The sequence below is a fragment of the Convolutriloba macropyga genome, chromosome 6 (genome assembly GCF_964194025.1).
Source record: "Convolutriloba macropyga chromosome 6, txConMacr16.3, whole genome shotgun sequence".
In the NCBI taxonomy this organism is placed as follows: Eukaryota; Metazoa; Xenacoelomorpha; order Acoela; family Convolutidae; genus Convolutriloba; species Convolutriloba macropyga.
In genome coordinates, this window is record NC_134473.1 from 26207350 (window position 1) to 26226013 (window position 18664).

At 39.2% G+C, this 18664-nt stretch overlaps 1 protein-coding gene across 8 annotated transcripts in view; it reads left to right on the top strand.

The window, feature by feature from the left end:
- Positions 1-18664, top strand: part of LOC142341596 (alpha-1B adrenergic receptor-like) — a 213196-nt gene that overhangs the window by 151526 nt on the left and 43006 nt on the right. The window lies entirely within an intron of this gene.

Genomic DNA, 18664 nt, shown 5'->3' on the forward strand with positions numbered 1-18664 from the left:
GATGATTCTATTCTTTTTGCATCTATAAAAAATGTTGCAAAATGTATACAATGTTTATAGAGAACACATGTGCATGAAAAAAAGTGGTAAACAAATGCAGAAACCAAAACAAGGAGACTCGGTAATGCGCGATTGCAAATAAAGTGCCAAACCCGCGCATCCACCTTTTCGGCATAACTATCTACCAAATGAGGAACATATAGAAAACCCCCAAAATCAAAATTTTTCAAAAAAAAGCCTATGGACCAAAAAATTGCCTCCAAAGCAAACAACTCAGTGGGGTTAAACATGCCGCATTAGATTGATTAGATCTGATAAGAAAGCAAGTCAAGACGAACAGCAAAATCAAACAACAACAATTTTTAATTACATCCAAAATTTATGTCCATTTAAAAAAAAATAACAAGTCAAAATAGCGTCAGATAAAACTGAATCTAAACAAAATTTATTGTACTTCATTAGAATGATAACAATTAGACAAAACACAAAAAAACAGCAACGTTAAGAAATGCGTTTATATTTTTAAAAACAATTTATTTCAAAGTAATGAAAAACATTGGATGTCAAAAAAAACATCAGTGAGATTCAAAATTATCTGTATTTCTATAGGAGGGCATTAAGATCTGTCATTTTTCAATTTATTGTACGATCACATGAAGAAGAACAAGTTTTAGGCGGCTGGTTGGTTAAACTAGTCGGCATGGCTCCACATAGTTGAAAAAGTGGCCAAAGCCATGGTGCCAATGAACAAAATTGAGTCTGAGCAAGCCACCAGTACTGTGCCACAGAAACTAAACTAGACCAACTAATCGACTGACCTATCCCAAGAACGACTTAATGAACATGTGTTCCCACTCACCCATACCGGAGTCGACTATTTCAGACCCTTTGAAACAATTTCTTTCAACGCTCATTGAAGCGATGGTGCTGCCTCTTCACTTGTCTAACAACGAGAGCAGTACACATCAAAGTTGCACAGTCATTGAAGACGAGTCATGTCTAGCTGAAGTGACAAGATTCAGTGCAAGGCGTGGCTACTCGAGCGCCATCATCGGTGACAACGGAACGATTTTTGTTGGAGCAGCCAACAAACTGAGAGCATTCTTGACACAGAGGGACAAAGCTAAGATTGAGAGTGAATTTGCTAAAAAAAAAGAACGTTTGGAAAATCAATCCACCTGGAGATCCCCACTTTGGTGGAATCTGCAAGAAAATAGTTCAAAGTTGCAAGAAGGATATGAATGTAATCCTGGACAACGGCAGCTTCGTTGACAAGAGGCTCAGCACCACAAGGTGTATTGTAGAGCAAACACTCAACGCAACACCCCTGACAGCAATAAGTGACGACCATGAAGGTTTGACAGCACTCACGCCAAAGCTTTTCTTACTAGGACATGAGAACGCGAGTGCACAATTTATGCCATCCAGTGAACGCTACGATGATCTAAGAAAATCTTTCAAGATGTTCAAGAATATGCCGACATAATCTGGAAAAGATGAGCTCGAGAAGACCTACCACAAAGGAACCAGATATCGTGGGCAAAAGAACATGTGCAAAACCTGAAAGAAGGTGAACTTGTTTGGCTAGTAGATTACTCTGTGAAAAGCTGTGAGTACAAGGTGGGACAAATCTTTGAGATATTTACTGGGAACGACGGTGTTGTACTATAAAAAAGAGTGAAAATGGCACATGGAGAGCTGATCCGACCAGTCGTGAAGTTAGCGCCAGTATTCTATGATGGTGTTTCCAAGTTGGGAAACAGGACCGGCGATGTTGGCGCCAGTTCAAATCAGCAACAAGAGCCATTAGAAGTTGGCACCGACAATTTGTACATCGCTCGATTTTTGGAATGTTAAACCTGAGGAACCCGAGGTTATAGCAGATGGTTGGGTTACCCCTAAAGTATTCTTGGACAAAACGAACGTTATTTCATCAGACCCCAAAGTGTGGCTATTAGCACTTACATGGTGCAAAATTGGCACTTTTCCATATTTTATTAATTTTTGTGAAATTACTTAAAGTGTTTATTTTATGATGCCTTAGTGATCACTAAAGGTCAAACGCCATACTTTCAAGGCATTTAAAGCTACTTAAAAGCCAGCAGTGCTTATGTCAACAAACAATGCAACAATTGACATTTACTTTGTAAACAATCACCTATATCACTTTACTTGATTAGGCAATCGGAAACGAATAGCAATTATGTTATATATGATAATTGTACAATTATTTACTTTAACCTATCTGTTGTAATAGCGAAACCGAATTGTACTTAGAATCTTTAGAAATTGTTATACAGAGCAGTTGGCTCTCAGACTAGGAAAATTATTGATTCTGTAACAACTTTAGCTTTTTTTTGCTAATTTTTGATAGATCTTAAGTTATTGCGAGTTTCAAGCTAGTTGAGCTTACTTGACGGGACACTTGCAACACTACTAACACTAGCTGAAGCCTTACATACTTAACACGAGCTTGAACAAAAATTATCACTACGGCTTTTCTTAACTGCAATCAACGAAATTGAAGTTACCGTCCTTTGATACGTCCGAGCGACTAATTGTTTCGACAAGATTATTAGTAAACCGAACCCTGTGAACAAACAGGCCGGCGTAAAGCTCGGGAACCAGACTGTGATATATTGGTTCCACTGAGATTTCTAAGCAGCCGCGACATCGAACGTTTAGCTCCACATGGACAAAAATAACTAACACGCCCGCAAAGGCATCAAAAGAAAATTAATGAATACTTTTAAAATTTCAGGTTTTTGTCACCTCGAGCTGGAACACATGCTACTGGTTCAATAGCAAAAGATTTTACGTTGCGTTACCGATGTTTTTGGTTTAGTATTTTACACCAAGCACCAGCAATAGTTTTTTCGAAAACTTGTTTGGCTTCGCTCTCTTGCACATTTAGGGCGCGCTAAGACTTCTGCAGATAACGATTCTATACAAGCTGACAAGCGTAACGAACATAGTAAAAAGTTAGGCTGCTTGTCTAAGAAGCGTTAAAACATGCAAAGATGAGGATCTTAGGCATGCAAAAATGAAACGAAAAACAACAGAATTTAAGAATGAAGGAGAAAAAAGACAGAAGAAAGAGAAAAGAAGAGAGAAAAATTTAAAAAAAGTGCACGAGAGAAACAGAAAACAAGATACAGAGGAAAAGAGAATTGAAAGAAAAGAAAAAGACAAATGAAAGAGAAAACAAAACTAAAAAAGAGAAAAGCAAGAGAAGCGAGAGAGAGTGAGAAAAAATAAAGAAGACAAATGAAAAAGGAAAAAACACAGAAAATAAAAACGAGAAAAGAAAAGTGCAGGAGAATAAACAATTAAAGACAGAGAAGAACGAGAACAGAAAAATAAGTAAAAGAGAGAAAAGAAACCGAGGAAAGAAAGACAGAAACAAAAAAGACAAAAGAGAAAAGACAACGAAAATCAGGAGAGGAAAGAGAGAAAAACAAGAGATCAAGAGATGAAAGTGGAGATTAAAAAGAAAAGAAAAAAGGAAGGCAGAAAAGAAGAGAAAGAAAGAGAAAAACCAGAGAGAAAATGAAGGCAGAAAAGAAGGAAAGAATAGAAAAAGGAAGAAAGAAATAGAAAAGAAAGGCAGAAAAGGGAAAACGAAAGAAACGAAAAACAAAAACGACAGAGCAAGAGAAAAGAGAGATAGAAAAACGAGAGAAACGACTGAGAAGATTTAAAAAAACGAAATAGAGAAGAAGTGAAACGAAAGGAAAGAAAAGAAAGAAGAGACTAAAGAGAAAAAATGAACAAACGAAAAAGAACGACCGAAAATGAAGTCAGAATAAAGAAGACAACGAAAAGAGAGAAAAGAAGCGGAGGAAAAATAGAGAAAAAAATGAAAAAAAAAGAGAAACGCAAAACAGAAAAAACAGAAAAACAGAAAAAAAGACAAAAGAAAAGGAAAAATGGAAACGAAGTAGATAAGAAAAATAAAAAACAAAGGCAGAAAAAAGACAGAAGAAAAAGTAAAGAAAAAAGACAAGAAATATGAAAAAATAAAGGCAGAAAATAACATGAAACAAAAATAGAGAACGGAGTGACAGAAAAGAAAGACAAGTGAAAAAAAATACAGAACAGAATGAAGGAAGAAAAAGAGAAAAGCATGATAGAAAAAGAGAAAAAAGGAGTTAAAAAAAAGAAACGAAAGAAATGAAAGAAAGAAAACAAGAGGAAATGAAGGCAGAAAAAAAAGAAAAGCAGAAAAAGAGAAAATTTGAAAGGAAAGAATAGAAAGACAAAAGCGACAGAGAAAAGCAAGAGAAAAGACAGAGAAGATAGAGAATCGAAATAGAAAAAGGGTGAAAAGAATAGAAAAAATGACGAGAAACTAAAGAGAACAAAGAAAGAAACGAAAAAGAAAAACCGAAGGAGAAGTCAGAAGAAAGAAGACAACGGGAAGAAAGAAAAGAAAGAGAGAAAAAGGCATAGGAAAATTGGAGAAAAAAGAGATAAGAAAGAGAAACGCAAGAGAGAAAAGACAGAAAAAAAAACAAACGGACAGGAAAAATGGAAACGAATTAAATTAGGGAAATGGAAAACGATTAAAGAAAAAAAGGCAGAAGACAGAAGAAAAGTAAAGAAAAAAACAAGAAATATGGAAAAATAAAGCAGAAAAGAAGATGGAAAAAAAACAAAAAATAGAGAGAACGGATAAACTGTAAAAATACAAACAATAGAAAAAAGAAAGTCTGAACAGAATGAAAGAGAAAAGCATGAGATAAATGGCGAGAAAAAGCAAAAACACAAACAGAAGAGAAAAAAGCAGAAAAGAAAGATAACGGAAAATAGAAACGAAATACAAAGAAATAGAGGAAGAGCAAAAGAAGAGAAAAGAAAAACATGAAAACGACAAAAGCAAGAGAGAATGAAGACAGAAAAATGGAAAAGCAAGAAAAAGTTTGAAAGGAAAGAATAGAAAAAAAAATAAAATAGCAGATAAAACGAGAGAATAAATAGCCAAAAGAGAATCAGAAAACAAAAATAGGAAAAAACGAGAAGAGAAAGACAGCAAAAAAGAAAGAGAAAGAAACGAAAGATAACAAAGACACAGAAAAACAGGAGAAAAGAAAGATAGAAAATCGAGAGAAAAGGTGAAAACGATAAAGAAACGAAAGAGAGAAGTGGTTATAAGAAAGGAAAAAAGAATGAGAAACTAAAGAGAGAAAAGAAAGAAAGGAAAAAATGACCGAAAAGGAAGTCAGAAGAAACAACACAAGAGAGAACACAAATAGAGAAATAAAAGCAGAGAGAAAAAAGACAAAAAAAAACGAAAAGAAACAGAAACGGAAGAGAGAAAAGACAGAAAGAAAGACAAGTGTATGGAGAAAAAGGAAGCGGAGTAAAAAAGAAAAATGGAAATCGAAGACCGAAAGAAAGGACAGAGAAGAAAAAGTAAAGAGAAAAGACGAGAAAGATGAAAAATAAAGGAAGAAAAGAACATCAGAAAAAAAGAGAAAAAATAGAGAGAACGGAAAAACAGAAAAAAAAGTAAAACAAAATAGAAAGAGAATGACAGAACAGAACGAAAGAAGAAAGGGAGAAAAGCATGATAGCAAAGAAAGCAAAAATCAAACAAAAGAGAAAAAGGCAGAAAAGAAAGAGAAAAAAAAAGATAACCAATAGTAGAAACGAAATGAAGAAAGTGATAAAGGAAAGAAAAAGAGAAAGAAGAGCAACAAAAACAGAAAAGAAAGACTTGAAAGAGAAAAGATCTGACTTTGGGACTTAAAAGCAAATATAGAGTTACTTTTTCGCAGCCTAACTCCTCATTTGATCTTTAAAAAAATTGACAAAAACTGATCAATTTGTATAAACTTCAGTTGTTTAGAGAATGAGAACTATTATGAGAATGAGATCAAACAAAATTGATAAACAAAAACTGAAGCATAAGATCGTGTTAAAATCAAATCGGTCACGTTATCTTTTTGCTTAAAAGGTTCCAATTTAAAGAATTGCCACAAACTATGATGAGAATTTACAAACGTTACACGAAAGCATTACTATTAAAAAGATTGCCCCTACAGCAATACTATCTTGCTAATTTAAGGCCTTTTATAAGTCAAATTTAGTAATTGACCTTTTAGAGAACCTTCAGTCTTTTAATATCTGTGATGCGTCAGCATATGTCATTCGAAGACTAATTTCGTGTAAAAAATTTTTGATAATCGACTCATTAATTGGAATCATTGGCAGCATCTCAAAAGCAGGTTTTCATTTGTTTAACTAACTTCGCATCTGTAGATTTTTGGTCGTTGACACTTTTGGCAAAGCAGCTTTTCTATTATTGTGATCTTTTTGGTCAATGACCTTTTTGGATCCGCGGCAACTCAACAATTGACCTATATGAAATTTCGGTCATTTTATCTATGGCAACGGCAGTGTTCTGGTCATTGACATTTTTGGCAATTTCAAGCCTTTATTCATTGACCTTTCTGTATGCAAAACATAATGCTGCATCCAAGAGAAGCCTTAAAACATGTGAAGATTAGGCGGTTAAGCATATTGGTATAGGCATTCGAATTACGTGTAATATATAGAGATAGGTATAGATAGATAGATAACGACAAGAAAGACAAAAAAGTAAGAAAAGAGGAAGGAGTTTGAGAAAAGGTAAACGGGTGCGACGTTACTGGACAAAAATCCCGATAATCTACGCGCCTCGCCTGCTGCTTAGCTCAACTCACTGCGCTCCCGCTTCTCAACCCATAGACCCCGTTGAAGACCGACTGTTGTCAGTCGTTTTCTCAGAAAACCATGTTTAAGGGACGTTAAAACATGAAAAGGTAGGCGCTTAAAGATGGTGTCTTGTTGTCGACAATGAATAAATAAATATATAATCGCGCTCTTTATCTTTGCTGATTGCTTTCTGTTGTCGCTTGCAATTAAATTTGTTTCCTCCGCTGAGCCGATGAAGAAAATCATAAAAACGAGCAAAAATTGAAAGAACCCGAGCAGCTGTTGGCTGTATAGTAACTATTCTCCTTGATGCTACGTTAAAAAACTAAAACGCGTTTCCAAGCGGGAGATAAAACGTTCAATAAATGTTTCTTTTTCTGTTTACATTTCTCGTGAGAAAGGCAAGTCGAGTTTTAATACTGCATAGCTTCTCTTCCTCTTATATGACCCGGTTTGACAAAAAATTGGAAAAAGATGTTAGATGAGCAGTGAAAAGTATTTTTTCGCCGCAAATTTCGTGGATAATTTTGCGATAAAATGCGGTAAACTTTTGTTATATCACCGCTTGAGTAAGCGCTGAATTTACAAAAATTCACCCCAATTCACAACTTACTACAAATTACCGGCCTTGCACGTATTCGAACCTCTCACCTCATGCATGTCAGCCACTTCTTTTTCCACTGCACCGCCGCTCTCTAACTTTTTGAGTATTTGTTTTGAAACTAAATCAAATTGAGTCTTTCTTTAAAACATGTGCGTTGAATTTTTCTAAGATTAGCGGTGCAATTACAAATTTTAGCAATAAAATCTGATGATCTTTTGTAAGTTCAGCGCTTACTCTATTGGTTAAATTACATAAATTCACCGCTGAAAAAGATTGTGTTATTTCAGCACTAAGCTAACCGGTGAATTCAGTAATTTTTGCTGAATTCACTGCTGATCTCACACAATTTTAACACTTTTTTGAGCGGTATTTTCATGCAATTTCATCACCACGTTAAGGGGAAAATTGAAGTAATTCCACCACATTCACTGCTGATCGCACATAATTTTAAATTTTTTTCTCAGCATGAATTCATTTAATTTCACCATCAAGTTAAGCGGTGAAATTATGTAAATTCACTATCTTCACTGCTGATCTCATACAATTTTATCACTTTCTTCCACGAAGAAAAATTAATTATTTTCACGACTAATTTAAGCTGTTAAATTTTGTAAATTGACCGCATTCACCGCTTGTTTGACTTAATTGGACACTTTTCCAAAGGAGTGAAATTACGTAATTTCACTGCAAAATTCAGTGGTAAAATTGTGTCAAGGCTTCCATGCGATATATTTCAACTCTACCAAGCAATAAATTTCTTGTCTTCGCATTCACCGCCTGATATATGTATTTTCACCGCATTCACCGCTTATTTTACAAAATTTTCAACTTTCACCGCTTATCTTTTGGCGTCGATACCTCAACCCGTGGATGAAAAAAGCTGTTTCACTGATTCAGGAACAAATGAGCGGGACATGATTATAAAATAAATCGAAACTCAAAGAGCAAGCCAAAATAAACTACTCTTGTCCAGTACTCAGTTCAGTCTCCCCTAAATGAAACAAAAAATCGGAGAATTTGCGGTTCGGACATATTTATCAAATTGTTACTCGGAAAAGAATTTTGGAAATGGGATAAAAAAACAATATAAGCATTCAAATATTTTTTTTGTCTTTACGCTCTAGAGGTACACCCAAATCGTCACTGGCAAACATGCACGATCTGAGTATCACTTTTCGTTTCTCTATGTTAATGCATTGAAAATGCTACAAAATCTGCTCGAATTATGTATCTTTTTGCAAGCATGGTAACTCTATTTTGCACTGAGTGCATCTAATTAGGCCTAATTTAAAGCGCGTTTATTAGTTGACAGCAATTAAGTGATTAAAAAAGGTTTACAGTTTGAAAATAGACCATATGAGGCTCAAATTTATGACAAAGTTTTCATTTGAAGTGAGTTGTAGGTCAGGAAATGGAATTGGCAACTATTCTTTCATGAATTTTTAGGCTTTTCGTTGTCTTCAAGAGACATTGTTTGAGATAATTTTATTAAAATTTGAGAAATCAAATTATTTCTGAAAAAACCCTCATTTTCATGTTTTTCGTTACTAATTTTCTATGGTTGAATTGGTTAACTCATCAAAAAAGTCAACATTTAAGTAAATTTTTCCACCTATAAAACGAAGGTTCGTCCTGTAGCGACCTAATAGTTCTTTTTATTTGCCAAAACAAGAAAAAATTGGAGAGACGGAAATTTCGGTAAAAATGGCATGTGAATTGACTATTAACTTTTTCTTGCTAAATTTGGCTTAATGAGCGATATGCATTCGAATATAGCAAATGAATTGTTAAATTGAGTTTGTTTAACATTTTTGCCACCACTTACAGATTTTTAGGTGTTAACAATTTTTTCTGAAAAATCCCTCAATTCGGCGGTTGTTTTGATTGTCCCTTTTTATCTGATTCCCTGAATTGCTTCTTTTTTGCGACCCCTTTTTGACCCCATTGACCCCTTTTTGCGACTTTTTACAGGTTGGCTGGGGTCTACTGACTTTTGAATCGACATTTTATTGCGCCTGTTTACAGGTTTATGGTTGTCTAATAAATTTTTTGGTATAAAGAGGCTTCAAAAAGAAACACTGTGTCAGGAAATTAAACGTGAACAATTACGCATAAAATGATTCCAGCTCTATTCGAGAAATAGTTTAACAAAAACAAACTCTTACTACTAATTCTATTTATTACTTCGTCTTCAAAGCTGTTTGTATTTAAATCACTTCAAGCTTTAAAAGCTTTATTTCAAAAATTTTTAAAGTGCTTTGATTAAAAAAGTAATGAATCACTGTTGTGCTCAAAAAGCGCGCATTTAGTTAGGCTCAATTGCGGATTAGAGATACTTTTAACGCATACTTTTAAAAATTGATAAGTAAAATGAGCAGAAACGTGCTGTAAGACTTGTCGACTATTTTACAATTTTATAGTATTTTTATTTCGCAAACATGGCGAAACTCTTTTTGCGAAAAGTAAGATACAAAGCTTGTCTCCGAATTCACTGTTATGTATCTATTTTTTGCGCGATTTTTACTAAAGCGGAAATTTCGGTTTATACCTCCGCGTCGCAATTCAATTTCGATTCCCTAATATGAGCATTACGTTTAATTAGGCTCAATTGCGGATTAGAGATACTTTTAATGCATACTTTTTAAAAATTGATACCTAAAATGAGCGGAAACGTGCTATAAGACTTGTCACGTATTTTACACTTTTATAGTATTTCTATTTCGCAAACATGATACAACCCCTTTTGCGGAAAGTAAGATACAAAGCTTGTCTCAGAATTTACTTTTATTTATCTATTTTTCGCGCGATTTTTACTAAAGCGGAAATTTCGGTTTATACCTCTGCGTCGCAATGCTAATTCGATTCCCTAGTGAGAACATTACTAAAACTCAAGTGCTGTTGTTTTTTATTCTGATTTTGAAAAATTATCCTGGTCCTGTTAAATGGTTCCCTGGTGTTGCATTTGATCCATTGATTGAATTTAAGGACTTACCTTTTCATGTTTCATTCATTAATCGTCCAGATTTTAAGACCGGCTTGCCTAACGCTCAAAATTGTTATCATTCACTGATGCACTGCTTTGATTGAACACCATGACCTCGGTTCATCTTCACACTTATTCGAACGAAACTTTTATTTTCCCGCCTGAATCTTAAACTAACTAAAGAATTGGTGGGCAAACTTACATTTTCTAAATGCTCATAACAAATAGACTTCACAGCAACTAAAGGGAGCAGTCTCAAGAGGTTTGATGTCTCAGTTTGATCTGTTAATTAATTTTTGGAGATGTTGAGAAATTTCTTTTTTACGAAGTATCCCCAGTTAAGAATTCGACTTATCAAAAGACTTTATCTATTACTTCTCGTACTACAAGTACAACTACTACTACTACTACTACTACTACTACTACTACTACTACTACTACTACTACTACTACTACTACTACTACTACTACTACTACTACTACTACTACTACTACTACTACTACTACTACTACTACTACTACTACTACTACTACTACTACTACTACTACTACTACTACTACTACTACTACTACTACTACTACTACTACTACTACTACTACTACTACTACTACTACTACTACTACTACTACTACTACTACTGCTACTACTACTACTACTACTACTACTACTACTACTACTACTACTACTACTACTACTACTACTACTACTGCTACTACTACTACTACTACTACTACTACTACTACTACTACTACTACTACTACTACTACTACTACTACTACTACTGTTTCAACACTTTAATTCCAAATATGAAATAAAGGCACGGTTGGCAACAAATACAAACAAAACAAGAAGAGTTATTTGTTTGGTTATTCTGTGAAGTGCTGTACGACGAAATTGTTGAAGGCATTCTTTGACCCGGTTGCTGCTTTCTCCTTCAATCTGGTGAACGATACTTTGTTTCGTATACAGTCTCCTTCGATTTGACTCATCCACGTTTTCCGTTGCCCCCCAGGAGCGCGTCTAGCATGGACGTATTGATCGGGCGGGTCCCAATCGAAGGCACTGCGGGCTAATCTTCCTGGTTCCATTCTCTGGATGTGTCCGTACCATTTTATCCGTTTGAGCATGATCATCGTGGATGGTTGGGGCATTCGTGATCTTGACATAATTTCTTCGTTCGTTGCTTTCTCCAGATATGACACACGTAGAATTCTCCGAAGACAACCACAGTGGAAACTCTCAAGTTTTCTCTCCATTAATTTCGAAAGAGTCCAAGTCTCTGAGCTGTACAGCACGGCTGATAAAACGAGTGCTTTGTACAAATTGCACTTGAGGTGCACGCTGAGCTGCTTGCTCTTCCAGAGATTTTGGAAGTTAGCAAACCGTTGTCTACCTTCTGCAAGTTTGCAATTGACTTCCTGCAGGTCTCCATGCTTGAGGCTGACATATGATCCGAGATACTTGAACGCTTCTATGTTTTCAAACTCGTTTCCGAGAACATCTTGTACTTTGCAGGAAAACACGCGTGTGGCAACTGCTTTAGGTCTGCCACAGTATCTCGATTTGTGAACTTTTCGGCCATTGACTGTTTTGAACTTTCTTTCACACTTGTCACAGGTAAGGCTCGCTTCTAGTTGCTCGAACTTTGACTTGTCGACGACATTCTTTGACAAACCAGCTTTGCAGAATCTTGTTTGGTGCACTTTGCGTCCGGCAACTGTACTGAATTGCCGCTGACAATTCTGACATCTTAAAGACTCTTGGTCAGCCACCACTGACCGACTCTCATTTTCTAGCGACTCTGAATCTGCTACCGCAGATTGTTGTTGTGAAGCTACCAACGCTGGCTGAGCCACCGCTAAGCTTTTCAATCTTAGCTTCCGGCCATCTTGTGTTTCGAACCAGCCGCTTTCTTTTTCGTTCCCAGCAGCACCTCCGTGCTGATGGTTAGTCGTGACTGGCTAGATGTCTCTGCCAGGAGTCCTAGTTTGCCTTTATGTGTTCCAGTGAGTATCTCCACGTTCTGTTGGATACTAGGCACTGCAACAACATTTGGGCTGTCGCACTTTACGCCCATATTCTTTGTTTTGGCCACATTAATCTTCAGACCAGCGGCTTCCGCAAGGGCCTCGATTCGATGTAGGTTTTCTTGCACCTCACTGTCAGAGACCCCCACGAGAGCAACATCATCAGCAAAATCTAAGTCAGCCACCAATCTCCCAATGTCTAATCCTCCATGCACCGAGTTAGCCAAAATGTAGTTGATGACAAGGCCGAATAGGATTGGGGACCACACATCACCCTGCCTAACGCCCGTTCTGACATCAAATAAGCGTCCTTTCTCACCTTCGGCTTTGACTCGACATTTGAATCCATCATAGCTGTTTCTTATGATGTTTATCACTTTTTGCGGAAGACCATAATGTTTCATTATCTGGTACATCTGCTCACGATCGACAGAATCGAATGCCGCTCGAAAGTCTATGAAACAAAAGCTAATATCCAATTGAAACGCCATTGATTTCTCTATTATTTGACGCAGGGCAAAGAGTTGATCGGCGCATCCTCTGCTTTTTCTGAAGCCGCACTGCTCTTCCCTTAAGACGCGATCCACTGAATCTTCGGATCCACGGAAGCGAACACTTTGCCTGGTACTGACAATAGAGAGATCCCTCGGTGGTTCGAACACTCTGACCTCTTTCCTTTACTCTTGTATAATGGGACAATTTCTGCTACCTTCCAGTCATCGGGCAGAACTTCCGTCGACCAACACTTATCTATGATGTCCCAGAGCCACTCGACAATACCCTTGTGTGCTTTCAACATCTCACAGGAAATGTTATCGGGTCCACTTGCCTTGCCATTCTTCAACCTGCGGACAGCTTCAAGCACTTCTTCAAATCGAATTGGGCTCAGGTCAATCGACAAGCTTTCAGCTGCTTCTTCGGGATCCAATCTCGTACTGCAACTGGATGTTGAGGGATTCAGGAGTTGACTAAAATGTTCCGTCCAGCGTTCAAGTCGTTCCTCTTTCGTCCGTAAGTTGACGCCAGTGCTTGAAACTAATTTGGTCAACTGGGGACTCCAGTTTCGGCAAATCTGCTGTGATGCCCCAAAAACCTCCTTCAAGTTGCCTCTGTCCGCAAAGCTCTGCACTTCTTGGCCTTTGCGTTCAAGCCATGCCCGTTTGTCTGCACGTAGAGCTTTTCTGACTTCCTTACAGCAGTTTGTGAACTCTAACAACGCCACCGCGCTGCTGTGTTTCTTCAACTGTAGATCAGCTCGTTTCCGGATAAGTTCCAGAGAATCTGGAGAAATCCAAGGTTTGTTCACTCGCTTGTCCGGAAGGAGGCATTTCACTGCTGCTTGGTTCAGGGCTTTTCGAAAATTGTCCCAAGACTGCTCTGTATTCTCGAAATCGCCGCTCTTATCCAGATGTAACTTGACCTCCTGCGTGAATAAGTCACGCGTTGTTTCATCTTGCAGCTTTGCAGAGCTGATTCTGGGCGTGAAACATGGCTTTTTAGACAAAAGTTTCATAGATACTTCCGCAATGACCAGTTCATGATCGGTAATTGTGGTTTTCCCTCTTCTGGTCCTCACATTCGTCAGACATCCTCTGTATCTCTCTGCAAACAGAATGTGATCCAGCATCTTTTTTCGACAACTCGGATCGGGAGGGTTGTAGGTGTACCGATGCACTTGTCGATGCTGGAACCATGTACCACCTACGAGCAATTTGTGTGAAGTGCAAAATGATAACAACTTTTCCGAGTTTTCATTTTCTTCACCCATTCCAAACGGGCCTCTGCAGCTCATGGTGTCATTCAACTGGTGTCCAGGCTCTGCATTGAGGTCACCGATGACACAAATACGCTCCCTATGTTTGAAGCTGGAAACTAGGTCTGAAAGTTGACTCCAAAACAAATCCTTCTCTTGGAGACTAGCTTCATTCGTAGGTGCGTAGCAGACAACAACAGCTAGATTGGCTCTCCTCCGAGCCGCGAACTTGACGTAGCAAATACGTTCACTTAGAGCCACTTGTTCTACGATGCTGTTTATCAATGACTTCTTTACAGCAACGCCCACTCCTCCTTGTCTCGACTTTACACCAGACAACCACGAGTCAGACAGGTAGAGCTTGTGGTCTCCGAGATCAATTTCTTGCTCCTGCAATCTCGTCTCCTGCACTCCCAGAATATCCAACTTGTATTGCGTCATATCCATTTTCAAAGCCTCTACAGATCCGGCTTGGGTCAGTGTTCTGACGTTTAAAGTTGCAATTCTGAGTTGGTTCCTCGGGAGATTCTTAGCACCCCTTACCCGGGACTCGGGGCCATGGTTGAATGTACTCATTGCTTTGGTGTTTGAAGGCTGAGATACGACTAGTTGCGCCACAAACTAGAAGACCAGTGCCTCGTTAGCTCGACCATGTGAGCGGAGAGCCGCAGCACATGACCTACACCCAGGGGACACCACGTGGAGGTGAGGTTGGATTTTGTCCCCCACTACTACTACTACTACTACTACTACTACTACTACTACTACTACTACTACTACTACTACTACTACTACTACTACTACTACTACTACTACTACTACTACTACTACTACTACTACTATTACTACTGTTTGAACACTTAAATTCCATAAAGAAATAAAGGAACAATGACAATAAGTACAAACAAGTTAATTGAATGCATATAAGTTTGAGCTTATCTGGGTTTTTTTAATCCAGGAAATGCTGTTCGACAAAACTGTTGAAGCTGGATTCAGCCTCTCTTTTCGCTTTCTGTCGTAAGGTGATGTAGCTCATGTTGTTCCTTGAGCAATCTTCTTCAAGTTGATCCATCCACGTCTTGCGTTGACCCCCTGGAGCTCGTTTAGCATATCGATATTTTTCTGTCGGCTCCCAGGTGAAGGCTCGGAGCGCTAGACGATCGTCATTCATCCTTAGGATATGGCCAAACCATTTCAACCGTTTAATCATGATCATTGCAGAAAGTGTCGACATACGTTATCTAGCCAGTACTTCTTCATTTGTCACCCTCTCCAGATATGAAAAACATAGTATCCTTCGCAGACAACTGGTGTGAAAACTCTCAAGTTTTCTTTGCGTTGATTTATTCATGGTCCTCGTTTCAGAGCTATATAAGACCACTGATAACACGAGAGCTCTGTATAACTTGTATTTGAGGGGAATACTAAGTTGTTTGCTCTTCCAAAGCTTCTGAAAGCTCGCAAATCGCTGTCTCCCTTCCGCCAGCTTGACACTGATTTCCTCTAGGTCACCATGTTGCAAGCTCACGAAGGAACCGAGATACTTGAAAGCTTCTACATTTTCAAACTCCACTCCATCTCGATCGTGGACATTGCAGGAGAAAATGCGAGATCTTCCAGCCTTTTCTCTGCCGCAGTATCGTGACTCGTGAATTCGTCGGCCTTTCACAGTTGCGAATTTCCTAGTGCACCTCTGACAAGTGAGGCTTTTCTCTAGCCCAACAAACTTTGACGCGCTGTCTTTGACCCTCTTCGAATTCTTAGATTTGCAGAATCTGGCTTCATGCACTTTGCAGCCTCTTGCAGTGTCGAAGCGACGTTTACAACCTGAACATACACAACTATCGTCATCAGAGACCGCAGATGATCTTTTATTCGCCGTAGACACTAGATCAGCAACCACTGACCTCTCGTCGCTGCTAACTGTCACAAGCTCAGCCTCCACTGAACTCTTCAGTCTCAGTTTCTCACCAGCTAGTGTCTCGAACCAGCCCGCATTCTTCTTCTTGCCCACCAGCACCTCTCTGCCAATGAGTAGTCGGGATTGGTTTTCGGCCTCAATGAGAGTCCCAAAACAGCCTTTGCGGTTTCCTGTAAGAACTTCCACGTTCCTTTGAGCAATGGGTACACTGGCTGCGGGTTTTTCGCATTTAACACCCATAATCTTTGTCTTCCCAACATTGATCATTAGGCCAACAGCCTCGGCTAAAGATTCAATTCTATGTAGATTTGCTTGAACTTCGGAATCAGAGACGCCCAATAGGGCAACATCATCGGCGAAGTCAAGATCAGCAACACAGCGTCCAATGTCGATTCCTCCTTGAACTGAATTAGCCAACACATAGTTTATCACAAGGCCAAAGAGAATAGGCGACCATACATCACCCTGGCGAACACCAGTTTTTACGTCGAACATCTGGCCCTTCTCGCCCTCTGTCTTGACGCAGCACTTGAAGCCTTCGTAACTGTTGCGGATGACATTCACAACTTTTTGTGGGAGCCCGTAATGTTTCATTATCTTGTACATCATCTCGCGGTCCACCGAATCGAATGCAGCGCGGAAGTCAATGAAACAAAAACTGACTTCCAATTGGAAGGCCATGCATTTCTCTAGTATTTGCCTCAACGCAAACAATTGGTCAGTGCAGCCCCTGCTTTTTCGGAATCCGCATTGTTCTTCTCTGAGCACTTGATCAAGTGCATCTTTGCATCTATTCAGGATGATTGACGCAAAAACTTTTCCAGGTACCGAGAGCAGTGAGATTCCGCGATAGTTCCCACACTCAGATCTTTTTCCTTTGCTTTTGTATAGCGGGACAATTTCTGCTAACTTCCAGTCTTGTGGAAGATTTTCTTCAGTCCAGCACTTGTTGACAATGTCTCAAAGCCATTCAGCGATTCCAATATGCGACTTTAGCATTTCGGCAGAAATATCGTCTGGTCCACTTGCTTTACCGTTTTTCAGTTTACGCACGGCATTTAGAACCTCATCAAACAAAATTGGACCTAGGTCTATTTCAAGACTCTCGGATGCTTCCACTATGCTCAATACAGAATTGCCGCTTGTCGTGGTTGGATTTAACAGATGCTTAAAGTGCTCGGTCCAACGTTCCAACCTTTCTTCTTTTGTTTTCAGAGGATCGCCTGTGGTTGAAACTAGTTTACTTATATGAGGACTCCACTTCCGGCATAACTGTTTTGACTCCCCAAACACTTCTTTCAGGTCACCTTTGTCTGAGTGATCTTGTATTGTTTCACCTTTGTCTTTCAGCCACTGTCTTTTGTCAGATCTTAACGCTTTTCGTACTTCTTTGCAGCAGTTAGAGAACACTAGCAGCGCCTCCGCGCTACTATGCTTCCTCAACTGTAACTCGGCCCGTTTCCTAATCAAAGCCGGCGTTTCAACTCTAATCCAGGGTTTGTGCACACGCTTTTCGGGGATGAGTAGTTTTGTTGCCGCTGCATTAAGAGCCGTTCGAAAATTTGCCCAACATTGTTCTACGCCTTCTACAATATCGCTCTCATCAAGATAGCGTTTCACTTATGCGCAGAAAGCTTCACGCGTGACTTCATCGCGCAACTTGGTAGAGCAGACTTTCGGTTGACTGCGTGGCTTATGTGCCACTACTTCGAATCGCACTTCGGCAATGACCATTTCGTGATCGGTGAGAGTGATCTTTCCCCTCCTTGTCCTAACGTTGTGCAAACAACTCCTGTGCCTCGAACCGAATAAGATATGATCTAACATCTTCTTTCGCATCTGTTGGTCAGGTGGGTTAATTGTATACCGGTGCACTAACCGGTGTCGAAACCAGGTTCCACCAATCAACAGGTCATGAGAGACACAAAAGGACAACAATTTTTCTGAGTTATCATTCTCCTCGCCCACTCCAAAGGGGCCTCGGCAAGGCATGTTGACATCTGATTGTTGACCAGGTTCCGCATTGAAGTCTCCGACGAGGCAGACTCTCTCCCTTTGTTTGAAACTGGATACCAAGCTGCTCAACTGATTCCAAAAATTGTCTTTCGCTAAGTCGTCAGCTTCATTTGTGGGCGCATAACACACAATCACAACAAGGTTAGCTCGTCTCTGAGCTGCAAATTTCACATAAGCCGTTCGCTCACTAACAGCAACTTGCTCAATTAAGCTACCGACAAGTCTTTTCGTCACTGCAATACCAACCCCTCCTTGTCTAGCTTTTGCAGTCGATAGCCAGGAGTCAGTGAGGAAGAGCTTGTGGTCGCCAAGATCTATTTCCTGCTCCTCCAGTCTCGTTTCTTGCACTCCCAGAACGTCCAACTTGTACTTCTTCAGGTCCATTTTCAGGCTTTCCAGTGAACCTGATTGAGCCAGTGTTCTGACATTGAGGGTTTTAATTCTGAGATTATTCCACGGGAGATTCTTCGCACCCCTTACCCGGGACTCGGGGCCATTTGTGTTTGAACTCATTGCATTGGGTTTTAAGGCTAATATACAACTAGTCGCGCCACCAACTAGAGGACCCTTGCCTCGTTAGCTCGGTGGTACTATGCATCTGCCCTACGGGCAGCCGCTGCACCACTTACCCCAGGGACACCGCGGGGAGGGGAGGTTGGA